The sequence below is a fragment of the Lagenorhynchus albirostris genome, chromosome X (genome assembly GCF_949774975.1).
Source record: "Lagenorhynchus albirostris chromosome X, mLagAlb1.1, whole genome shotgun sequence".
Taxonomy (NCBI): domain Eukaryota; kingdom Metazoa; phylum Chordata; class Mammalia; order Artiodactyla; family Delphinidae; genus Lagenorhynchus; species Lagenorhynchus albirostris.
The window spans coordinates 43,300,413-43,312,531 of NC_083116.1; positions in this window are offsets into that span (position 1 = coordinate 43,300,413).

A 12,119-nucleotide genomic window follows, 5' to 3' on the forward strand; every position below is an offset into this window, starting at 1 on the left:
CAGACTGTATCCTATTTTTTCATGTCTATGGGGACAGTAATGCCAAAAAAGATATATTTTAAAGATTAATATGACTAAATTTCTCTTAGTTGCTATTGATTTTTTTTTTTTTTTTTTTTGCAGTACACGGGCCTCTCACTGTTGTGGCCTCTCCCGTTGCGGAGCACAGGCTCCGGACGCGCAGGCTCAGCAGCCATGGCTCACGGGCCCAGCCGCTCCGCGGCATGTGGGATCTTCCCGGACCGGGGCACGAACCCACGCCCCCTGCATCGGCAGGTGGACTCTCAACCACTGCGCCACCAGGGAAGCCCTAGGTGCTATTGATTTTTATGTATTGATTATATTGTTGCCAATCCCCATTTTTTTTAAAGATTTTTTTGATGTAGACCATTTTTAAAGTCTTTATTGAATTTGTTACAATATTGCTTCTGTTTTATGTTTTGGTTTTTTGGCCACGAGGCATGTGGAATCTTAGCTCCCCGACCAAGGATCGAATCCATACCCCCTGCATTGGAAGGCAAAGTCTTAACCATTGGACCACCAGAGAAGTCCCACCAATCCTCATTTTATAGATGAAAAACTGAGAAACAGGGAGAACAAGGACTTGGCCCAGGACTGCACAGTTAGGGAGCAGGACGGCTTGGATTTGTACCCAGCACCTCCTGCTCCAGAGCTTGGGAAACTGTCAAAGATTTGTTATGTGATAGGAACAGTCTATACAAGCACACTTACATTGGGCATCATTAAAAGTAGTAGTATTCATATATTAATATATTTATATAAAATATCTGGACTTAGTGACAAAAAGTAGCTTGTGACCTTGGTGTTGTTCATTGTATCAACAACATGAGCATGTTCATTGTAATCATGGGGGCAGAATTGATCTACAGTGAGATAAGGAGACAGTGCGAATGAGGAATGTTTACAGGGAAAGCAGAAAACTTTCTGATGTTAATAAGGAATGCAGAAAACCCTGGAAGTTTGATTTTAAAGAGGAAAAGAGAGAGCGAGAGACATAGACAGAGACAGGGACAGAGATGGAGACAGAAAGGCTTGTGGCTGCATGGAGATGAGGGTCCCAAGGAAGGATTCTTTTAAAACCTTCAGTTCCTTGAAAGTTTCAAAGTTAATATGCAGGAGCCATATCATCTCAGATTTAACCATTGAATTTTCCCATATTTCCCTCTTATCTCCACTTTAGAGTTAATGAGATGCCTCTAATGGAATAGTATGGGTTTTGAGCTCAATATATATTTAGTTATTAGTAAATGGAAAAGTGGATAATTGTGTATCAAAGAAATGGTAGTACAAATAATAAATGCTGAAGAGGGTGTGGAGAAAAGGGAACCCTCCTACACTGTTGGTGGGAATGTAAATTGGTGCAACCACTACAGAAAACTGTATGGAGGTTCCTCAAAAACCTAAAAATAGAGTTGCCATATGATCCAACAATCCCACTCCTGGGCATATAGCCAGACAAAACTCTAATTTGAAAAGACACATGCACCCCAATATTCACTGCAGCACTATTTACAATAGCCAAGACATGGAAACAACCTAAATGTCCATCAACAGATGAATGGATAAAGAAGATATGGTACACATACAATGGAATACTACTCAGCCATAAAAAAGAATGAAATAATGCCATTTGTGGCAACATATGGACCTAGAGATTATCATATTAAGCAAGGTAAGTCAGAAAGAGAAAGACAAATGTCATATGATATCACTTATATGTGAAATCTAAAACACGACACAAATGAACATATCTACGAAACAGAAACAGATTCACAGACAGAGAACAGACCTGTGGCTCCAACGGGTGGTGGGCAGGGAAGGCTGGGAGTTTGGGATTAGCAGCTGCAAACTATTATATATAAGATGGATAAACAACGAGGTCCTACTGTATATCATAGGGAACTATAATCAATATCCTGTGATATTGATGCAAGAGGGAGGAGATATGGGGATATATGTATATGTATAGCTGATTCACTTTGTTATACAGCAGAAACTAACACAACATTGTAAAGCAATTATACTCCAATAAAGATGTTAAAAAAAAGATACCACACACACACACCCTGACTGGGACCGCTGTGTGAGGGTGTACAGCACATGAAGCTGTAAGGGGTACTGTTGTTTGTTTGCTGTTGAAGTGGAAGGAAGTTCTCAGGGCTGTGTGCGTGCCTTCACCTGGACCTTCATCACTACCCCTGACGGCTACGCCAGGGGAGAGCCCTGTTGTGGGGAGGAACGCCCATCCCCCCCTGAGCTCAGGGGAATGGGAATGTGGTGGCAAAGACCTTAGGTTTACTCAGTATTGTGGAAAGCCAGCAGGGAGATCCCAGGAGCAGTGTAGCCTAGTGGTTAAGAAGAGTATGGGCCTGGAATCGGCCTATGCGTGCACTCCTTGACCCAACACTCACTCGCTGTGTGACCTTGGACAATTCCCATGACGTCTGTGTGACTCAGTGTCTTCTTCTGAGAATGGGGATCAGACTGTCCACCCCTTGCACTGTGGTAAAGGGTAAATGCGAAATTGCCCCTGGGTTGGGGATGAACCTATAAATCAAGTGAAGGTGGTAGACAGTCTCTCCAAAGGTGGGCTCTGTGGGGAGGGGCAGAGGTGCCAGTCAAGGAACCTGGGAGACAGACACAGGAGGGACGTGGAAGGACTCTGGTTGCTGAGTGCCAGTGGGAGCAGAGTCAGTATTGGGGGTGTGGGTGTCCATCCACCAGTTGTCTGAGGCCCCATTTTTCCTTCAGTCTGTGCATCGTGAATGACGAGCTGTTTGTGAGGGATGCCGACCCCAGTGAGACCCAGAGTGTGTTCTCCATCCCACTGCCTATACCCACCTCAAGCTCCATGCACCCCTCTCCCAGCAGCAGCAGGACATCATGCAGGCATTCCCCACCCCATCTGAGGTGAACCTCTAGTGTTCTCAGAAGTGAGTGCTGGGGTTGCATGGGGATAGGAGGGAGCTGGGAGGAGTAGAGGAGTGATTAATGGGAATTTTCAGGTAATTATTTTAAATCTATTTTTTCTTCCAAACGTTTACTTGTGAGAAATACCCTAATTTCATACTAATACATTTCCATGTATTATAAAATACAGGTATCCTATCTTATATACTGTTTTGAAACTTCTTTTATTATTAGTGCCAGCATAGTTTCTTCTCAGTATATGTGAAGCTACATTATTCTTTCTAAGATCAATATATTAAACAATTGAATTCCAGGAAGCCATAAGCTATTATTGATAGGCATTTAGCTTTTCGCCTCTTTTTCAGCATTACATGCAGTGGCATCTGCTCATTCTGGTACATACATGTTGGTAAACTTGAAGGCTTGCTCTTGTAGCATAGATGTAGCAGTGAAGTTGTGTGGTCAAGTGTCTCCAGTTTGGTCCTAAGGGAGGTCATCTACCTCCCCCACTAGAGGTGCTCTCAGTACAATGACTAGACTATACCAGAACTAAAAATTTCTTTACTCATCAAAAAGTGAATTCTGAGAATTCAGAGATAAGAAGAAATAGACCTCTAGGGCTTCAGGAAGGTGAAGGTGGACAGAAGTCAGGTGCCCTGGGGTTGACACTCACGGCTGCTGGCTCTGCTGACATCCCAATTCTTTCTCTTTACTTTCTTCAGTCCAAGGGCAAAATTCCACATGTGACCCTCATCCACTGACCTGGGATCTTGAGAACAAAACTCTGCAAATGAGCCTTTAGATGTCATTTTCATCCTCATCATATTTGTCACCTCTCTTCTCTTAACTGAAGCCATATCCATGACTAAGCTTGCAGTCCAGCTAATCAGGAAGCCAAAGTTTACCGTGTAGGCCTGCCCGTTGTTTTATATTTTTCCAACGCATGATCCTTGTTTATCTTTATATTAAAGAGTAACATTGCACATTGCATGTTGTGTGTCTTGGATTGCTCTTCCCCTGACCCAACCATGAGTTAGTGGGGCCAGGACCAAAAGGTCCCATCTCCCACATCATCCCTGGCAGTCTCTAGCATTTATATCCGACCTACACAGTGCTTGAAAATTATAGAGTAAGGACTCCATTCCTGGACAACCCTAAAATCCAAGCTTTGCCTCCCGATAACCTTCTCCCCACCACTTCAGTACTCACAAGTTGTGACCGTTCTGATGTTCACTTCTATAAACAAATATAAGGTATTTAGCAAGTAAAGTACCATATTTACTCCATTAATTATGGATTTCTTAATTATTTAAAAGGTCTAAAACTGTGTTAACATATTTATTAGGTTCTTAGGTTCTGTACCTAAGAGTATTTTCCCCACAACTCCAGTGTTGTTTTTTTAACTTTTTTATTTTGAAATAATTATTGATTTACCAAAAGTTGCAAAAAAATGTGTAGAGAGGTCATGTATACCCATCACTCACCTTCTCCTAGTGATAACACCTTGTATTACTTTAGTACAGTGCCGAAACTAAGAAATGGACATTGGTACAATCCACTGAGCTTACCACAATTTCGCCATTTTACATGCACTCATTTGTGTGTTAGAACACTTGTGCATAATACTTATATATATAATTCCATGCACTTTTACCAGCAGTGTAGGTGTTCTAACTATCACCACAAACAAGATCAAAAACTGTTTCATCACCACACGTTTCCCTCATGTTAGCCTTTATAGCCACACCCACCTTCTTCCTGATCCCACATCCCTAAACTCTGTCAAACATTATTATAATTTCCTAAATGTCATAGAAATGGAATCATATAGTACACTACCTTTAGGAATGGATTCCTTTCACTCAGCATAATTCTCCTGAGATCCATCCAAGTTGTAAAGTGTGTCTATCATCTGTTCCTTTTTATTGCTGAATAGGATTCCATGGTGTGAATGTACCACACTTTGCTTAGCCATTCCCCCGTTGAAAGACATCTGGGGTATTTCCACTTTTCAACTATTGTGAGTAAAACTGTGATGAACTTCATGTAAAGGTTTTTGTGTAAACGTAAATTTTCATTTATCTGGGTAAATTGCCCAGAATGCAACTGCTCTATCATATGGTAATTGCATATGTTTTGTTTTAAAAAACCTGCCAAATTGTTTTCCAGACGGCCTGTACCATTTTGCATTCCCTTTGGCAATGTGTGAGTGACTCAGTTTATCCAGTGTTGCCTGCATTTGGTTTTGTCACTGTTTTCTTCAGCCATTCTGATAGGTGGGTTTAACATTTCATTGTGCTTTTAATTTGCATTTGCATGATGGCTAAAGATGTTGAATAGCTTTTCCTAAGCCTGTTTGCTCTCTGTTCATGTCTTTCATCCATTATATAATTGGATTAAGAGGCAAGAAGTTACCTCTAGAGAGCTGCCCTGGCTCTGGCTAACAGGCAGAGTAGGAGAATGTGAAGTAAGTAAGAGAATGTGAGGCCCCTCGAGACTCACTTTTCTTGACAGGGAGGGCAGAAGTGGGGCTGAAGCTATTAAATGTTCCTCAAATTAGGACTGAACTTGGAAATGGAACAGGATTAAGAGGTGGGGGCATCTCTGTGGAGATCCGGATAGGGCAGAAAAAGAAGGGGCATATGGGGTAGAGGAAAAACAGTGGAAGGACGGAGATATGGGGGGATGCCTTCTAAATGATGCTAGATTCATCACTCTCAGCCTGCTCAATGGAGTGCAAAAAACTATTCTCCTAGACGTGTGGTTTTCAACTCTGGATATCCATTAGGATCCCCTCGAATGCTCAGATTCAACCAACTGAATCAGAGCCTCTAGGGATAAGCCCAGTCATCAGTATCTTTAAGGTTCACCACAGTTGTTTCTAATGAGCTGTCAAACTTGAAAACCTTATCTGATGGTGTATTAGTTTGCTATGGCTGCCATAACAAGACACCACAGGCTGAGTAGCTTAAGCAAAAGAAATTTATTTCTCACAGTTTTAAAGGTTGGAAGTCCAAAATCCAGGTGTCCACAGATTTGGTTTCTTCTGAGGCCTCTCTCCTTGACTTGCAAATGGCCTCCTTCTTACTCCTTCTTCACATGATTGTCCCTCTGTGCATACACACCCTGGTATCTCTTTATGTGTCCTAAACTCCTCTTATAAGGAAACCAATCCTATTGGATTAGTGTCTACCCTAACGGCCTCATTTTAATTTAATCACCTCTTTAAAGGCCCTATCTTCAAACACAGTCACATTCTGAGGTACTGGGGGTCAAAGCTTCAACATATGAATTTGGGTAGGACACAGTTCAGTCCACAACAGATGGTATGAGAAATACCTTGGTCTGAGACATTCATCTCCCTTTTAGCCACCTTCCTGGAACTACTATACAACACTTCTGCCATCACCTCATTAGGTAGAAGTCGGTCATGTGACCATTCTTGCCTGCAAAGGAGGCTATAAATGTAGTCTTTTACTGGAAACATTACTGTCCCAAATAAATTTAGGATTCTTCTATTAAGAAAGAAGGAGAATAGGTATAGAACATATGCTACACTTTCATACCCAAGGAAGCTAGAAGCACCACCTCAATTATCATGTTCTTTCTACCCAGTTTTCCAACCACAGTTTTCATGGGTTCAAACAAAACTGCTGCTTCAGAGACACCTGAGCTCACTCTCCCATCCTCCCAAATCCCATGTCCCAGACTATGCCTGAGTCCTCACAACTTAGCATGCTAAATCTACGTCATTCACTCACTCAGTCATTTATTCAACAAATATTTATTGGTTACCAATGATATGTGAGGCACTGTGATAGGCACTGGAGATAAATCAGAGAACCTGACAGACAGGGTCATGGTTCTCATGGAGCTCACATTCTACAGGGGTTGATACACTCAAGATTTAAGAGCCATTAAGAAAATAATATGGGAAAATGTGACAGAGAATGACTAGGGTGGGGAAGGCAGGGAAGGATTTTCTGAAGATGTAACTTAGATTTAATATTCAAATAACAAGAAGTACACAGTCAGCAGTGGGAAGATATAGGAGCTGAGCCCTCGAGGCAGAGGGAAGAGCAAGACGAAAGGCCCTAAGATTTGGGCAAGCTTGGCAGTTTTAAGGAACAGCTTGTATGCAGTGTGTATTGGGAGGACAGTGTTAGAAAATGAGGTGAGAATGGTAGGAGGGGTCCAATAACAGAAGGTCCTGTGGGCCAGGGTAAGGACTCTGGGTTTTGTTCTTATTATGATGGAGCCACTGGGTGCTTTCTGAAAGGAAGGGAAATTATTATTATAATCTACTTTATTAAAGCTCATTCTAAATGTTCCTTGGAGGACAGACTGAAATAGAGCAACTGTAAGATCAAGAGGCAAGATTAGGAGGCTACTACACACATGACAGTGAGAGGTTACAGTCTCATAGACCACAGTCGTAGCAATGGAAGGGGTGAGATGGGGTTTGAGATGAGATGTATCTTGGAAGTACTGAACTCGTTGATGAAGTCCATGTTTGTGGTAAGGATAGAGAGGAATTAAGTGTGTCTCTTGGAATGTGGATTTTTGCAGTTGGGTTAGGGCGATTTTCTTCGATGGGGAAATGAATGGAGGACCAGCTTCGGTGCAATGCCAGGAAACTGACCGTTCTGTTTTGACTATGTCGTTTGTGGAGCCTATGAAAAATCTGGGTGGGGAGCATGTGGTTGGATGTATATGTCAGGAGATCCTGAGAATATTCTTGGCTGTGGCCAAAAAAACAAAACCCAAAACAAACAAACAAACAAAAAATACAAGCATGCAAGCAAACACAGAAAAAGCCAAACTGTACAGTTCAATCTGAAAATACAGGTTGATTCCACATATGAGCATGACACAGCTCTAGATTCTGGAAGGGACGCAAAGACATATTAAAAACCAACTTCACTGAGCTATAATTTATGTTCAACATAATGCATCCATTTTTTTTTTGTTTTTTGTTTTTGGCTGTGCTGCGTGGCTTGCAGGATCTTAGTTCCCCAACCGGGGATCGAACCTGGGCCCCTTGCAGTGAGAGCACCGAGTCCTAACCACTGGACTTAGCTATAAGGCTAAGGCTCTGGCCTGCCAGGGGCTAGGAACTGTCAGACAAGAAAGATATATGTGTGGAATATAACTATTATTCATCCACTTATTCATCCATTCATGCACCTAGTGCATGTCAATCTTAGTGCTAAGAAGAGAAGATAGGACCATGAAAAAATTCAGACAATGTCTCTGTCTTCCTGAAGATTAGGAGTCAAATTAGACAACTGCAAGTGGCTCTGGTTGCTAAATAGTAAGGGAGGTATTTGGTGAGATAACTGGAGCCCCAAAAGGTCTAACCCCAGTGCACAGACGCAACTCTTCCCCTTCCGCATGTCACATTTACAATGCTGTGGCATGACCTAGAACATAGAGGTGTTAGAATAGAATGAGCCTGAACATTTTGTGCATAAATGGCTGAGGAAACAGCTTTCCAAACCTTCCACCCAGCAATCAGCCCTGATTACGTGCAGAAGTAGATCTCAATTTCATTTAATTCTCACAGTTGGAGTTGTATGGCTAAATATTTTGTCTCTGTATCTAATTAAGAAGATGAGGATAAGAAGGGTGAAGTATCTTGGAAGAAAATAGCAGATCTATTGATAATAGGAAAGTGTTACATTTTATGCTGTGAGCTATTAACTAGTGTGGAATACTACTTCCCATCCTTTAGGTCCAGGCTGAGGTAGTAGCAATGCAAATTTCTCAGTCAAATGCCTGGGATTCATTGGCCATTCGAGAATTTAGGAGCTGGAGAAGGTATAGGAAAATGAAAGCCTAACATACCATCCTCCTGCCTGCTCCGCATCATTGTTCCTGCCTCTGCTCTCTTGTTTTCTATGATAACGTCATCTTAACATTAGGTTTTGTTATTGACTGAACTGTGTTCTCCCAAAATTCATATCCTGAAGCCCTAACTACCAGTGCCTCAGAATGTGACTGGATTTGGAGATAGGGCCTTTAAAAGGTGATTAAGTGAATTTAAGGCTGTTAGGGGATACGTTAATCCCATCTGACTGGTGTGCTTATAAGAAGAGGGGTTTAGGACACACAGAGAGACAGCAGAAGTGTGTATACAAAGAGGGACAACCATGTGAAAAAGCAGCAAGAAGATGGCCATCTTCAAGCCAAGGAGAGAGGACTTAGAAGAAATCACCCCTGCTCACACCTTGATCTTGTACTTCCAGCCTCCAGCACTGTGAGAAACAAATTTCTGTTGTTAAGCCACTTAGTCTGTGGTATTTTTGTTGTGGCAGTCTGAACAGTCTAATACAGGCATTATGATCGTGCTTCAGTAGGTCATGAAGCAGGTAGAGTAGACTGTCAGAAAGGATGAAAATAAAGTGATGGTAAAAAATACCAATGATCAGTAAAACTGAAAGAAACGTGGTTAATTTGTACTACTATCAGGCAAAATAGACATCAAGCAATTGCAACCAAGAAGGCTACTACCAAACCATAAAAGAAAATGTGTTAAGAAGATTACAAATTCTGAACTTACATTCAACTGATAACATATTTTCAAAAACATATATAGCAGTAACTAACAAAGTTACAAGTGATAGAAAGTAAAATCCACTTTTGTGTATATGATAAGGAAAGATACTTGCTTATATAACTGAGAGCCCAGAGGTAGAGGAGACTTTAGGTTAGTTGATCCAGTGGCTCAAAGATATAAAGACTCAGGCCCAATCTTGAACCAATGACTGTGGCTAGGGACATAGGATTATTGCGTGAGATCTAGAGTAACTCTGGTCTCACCCTTGGAACTAGCAGGCAAATTCCCCCCAAAAATGTGACTGTATGAGGGAGGAAATGCACTAATGAAAACTTGAGACCACTTAGGAAGATGAGGAATGTATATTACGTAGGTAAACAAAAATATTCACCTTCAGGCACCATTTGAAAGCACAATTATCAGTATGAGCATAATACCCACAGTACTCAAGCTCAAATGGTTTTCAACTACTATGTCTTTCCAGGTAACAAATACTTCTATTCAGGAAATACCTACATTGAAATAGTGAATGGGTAGCTACAAAGCACTAGAGCTCTCACCCCTGCAGTAAGTTTAGGAAGGACCACAAAGGCATCCATGGTAGCGTACTGAAATCTCTTTTTCTTTCTCAAATTTTTGGCAAAGTTTTCTCTTTACTATCGTACTTTGATATTATTGTGTCAGGATAGTTTGACTAGAAGGGAATGGATTCTTTATAGTTACAATTTCATCAAGTATTACCATTCTGTACACATACAACACAGAGTTCATAAAGATATGAAAGGTGAGAAGCAAGAAAATTGTCAACATTTATGATCAGCAACAATTTTCTTTAAAGAGCACCATTAAATTTCAATATGGAATATCTTTAAAAGCTTCAAGCTTTTAGAAGAAATTCAGTCTCATGAAAATGTAATAAAATTAAAGAGCATCTTCTGTTAATGTACATATTTGTAAATATGCAAAAAGGAATATTCCTCTGGGAACATTAGCCCAAGAACCACCACAGCCCTGCCGCCTGGCATACCAGGACCCAGCCCATACACCAACAGGCTGGCACCAGCTCTGGGACACATTGGGCCCCTCAACCAGCTGCTCCTGGATCTGGCCCCACTCACCAGTGGGATGACGCCAGCTTTGGGACACCCCAGACCCCATACCCAGCCATGTCAGGAACTGGACCCACACACCAGCAAATCGACACTAGCTTAAGGACTCCAAGGCCCTGCAGCCAGAGACCCAGGAACCTGGCTCTGCCCACCAGCGAGCCAGCACTAGCTCCAGGACTCGCTGGGCCACAGCCCCACCCACCAGCAGGCCAACACCAGTTCCAAGACACCTTGGACCCCTCAGCCAGCTGCCCTGGGATCCAGCCCCACTCAACAGTGGGCCAACACCAGCTTTTGGACACCCCCAAACCCGGCAGCCAGCTTTGGGACACACCATACCCAGCCATGTCAGGAACTGGCTCCACACACCAGCAAATCGACACTAGCTTCAGGAATCCAAGGCCCTGCAGTCAGAGACCCAGGAACATGGCTCTACCCACCAGCGAGCCAGCAGTAGCTCCAGGACTCCCTGGGCCACAGCCCCACCCACCAGCAGGCCAACACCAGTTCCAAGACACCCCTCAGCCAGCTGTCCTGGGATCCAGCCCCACTCAACCGTTGGCCAACACCAGCTTTTGGACACCCCCAAACCCGGAAGCCAGCCATGTGGAGCTGGCCCTGCCCACCAGCAGGCTGACACTAGATACAGGACCTCTAGCCCCACCACCAACCACTGCAGAGCCTAGCACCACCCACCAGTGGGCCAGCGCTAATCCCAGGACTTCCTGGGGCACTTCAGCCAGCAGCCTCATGACCCAGCCTCACTCGCCAGTGGCCACCAGCCTCTGCACAAGGCAGGGCCTGGCAACCCACTGGACCAGGGGCCAGCCACACCTACCACACCACCCACAGTAGTGTGCTGGTCACAGCAGAAGGGCACATGCAGCCCTAACAGGGGACACCCTTAGAGCATATAGCTCTGGTAACCAGAGGGGAGAGCTCGGCTGGGTCACACAGGACGTCTCCTACAAAAAGCCACTTCTCTACGGTTGGGAAATGGAGCCAACCTACCAGATACAGAGAAATAAAACAGCAAATTGGACAAAATGAGGCAACAGAGGAATCTATTTCAAACAAAGGAACACGATAAAACCCCAGAAGAAGAACAAAGTGAAGTGGAGATAGGCAATCGACCTGATAAAGAGTTCAGGGTAATGACCATAAAGATGTTCAAAGAACTCAGGAGATGATTGGATGAACAGAGTGAGAAGTTTTTAACAAAGATTTAGAAAATATGAAGAAGAACCACACAGAAAAGAATACAATAACTGAAATGAAAAATTCACTACACGGAATCAACAGTAAATGAAATGATGCAGAGGAATGGACGAGTAAGCTGGAAGACTGAGTAGTAGAAATAACTGAAGCAGAATTGGAATAAAGAAAAAAGAGAAAAAGAAATAGGACAGTTTAAGAGACCTCTGGGACAACAGCAAGTGTACTAACATTTGCATTATAGGGGTCTGAGAAGGAGAAGAGAAAGAGAAAGAGAAAGGAGCAGAGAACATATTTGAAGACAT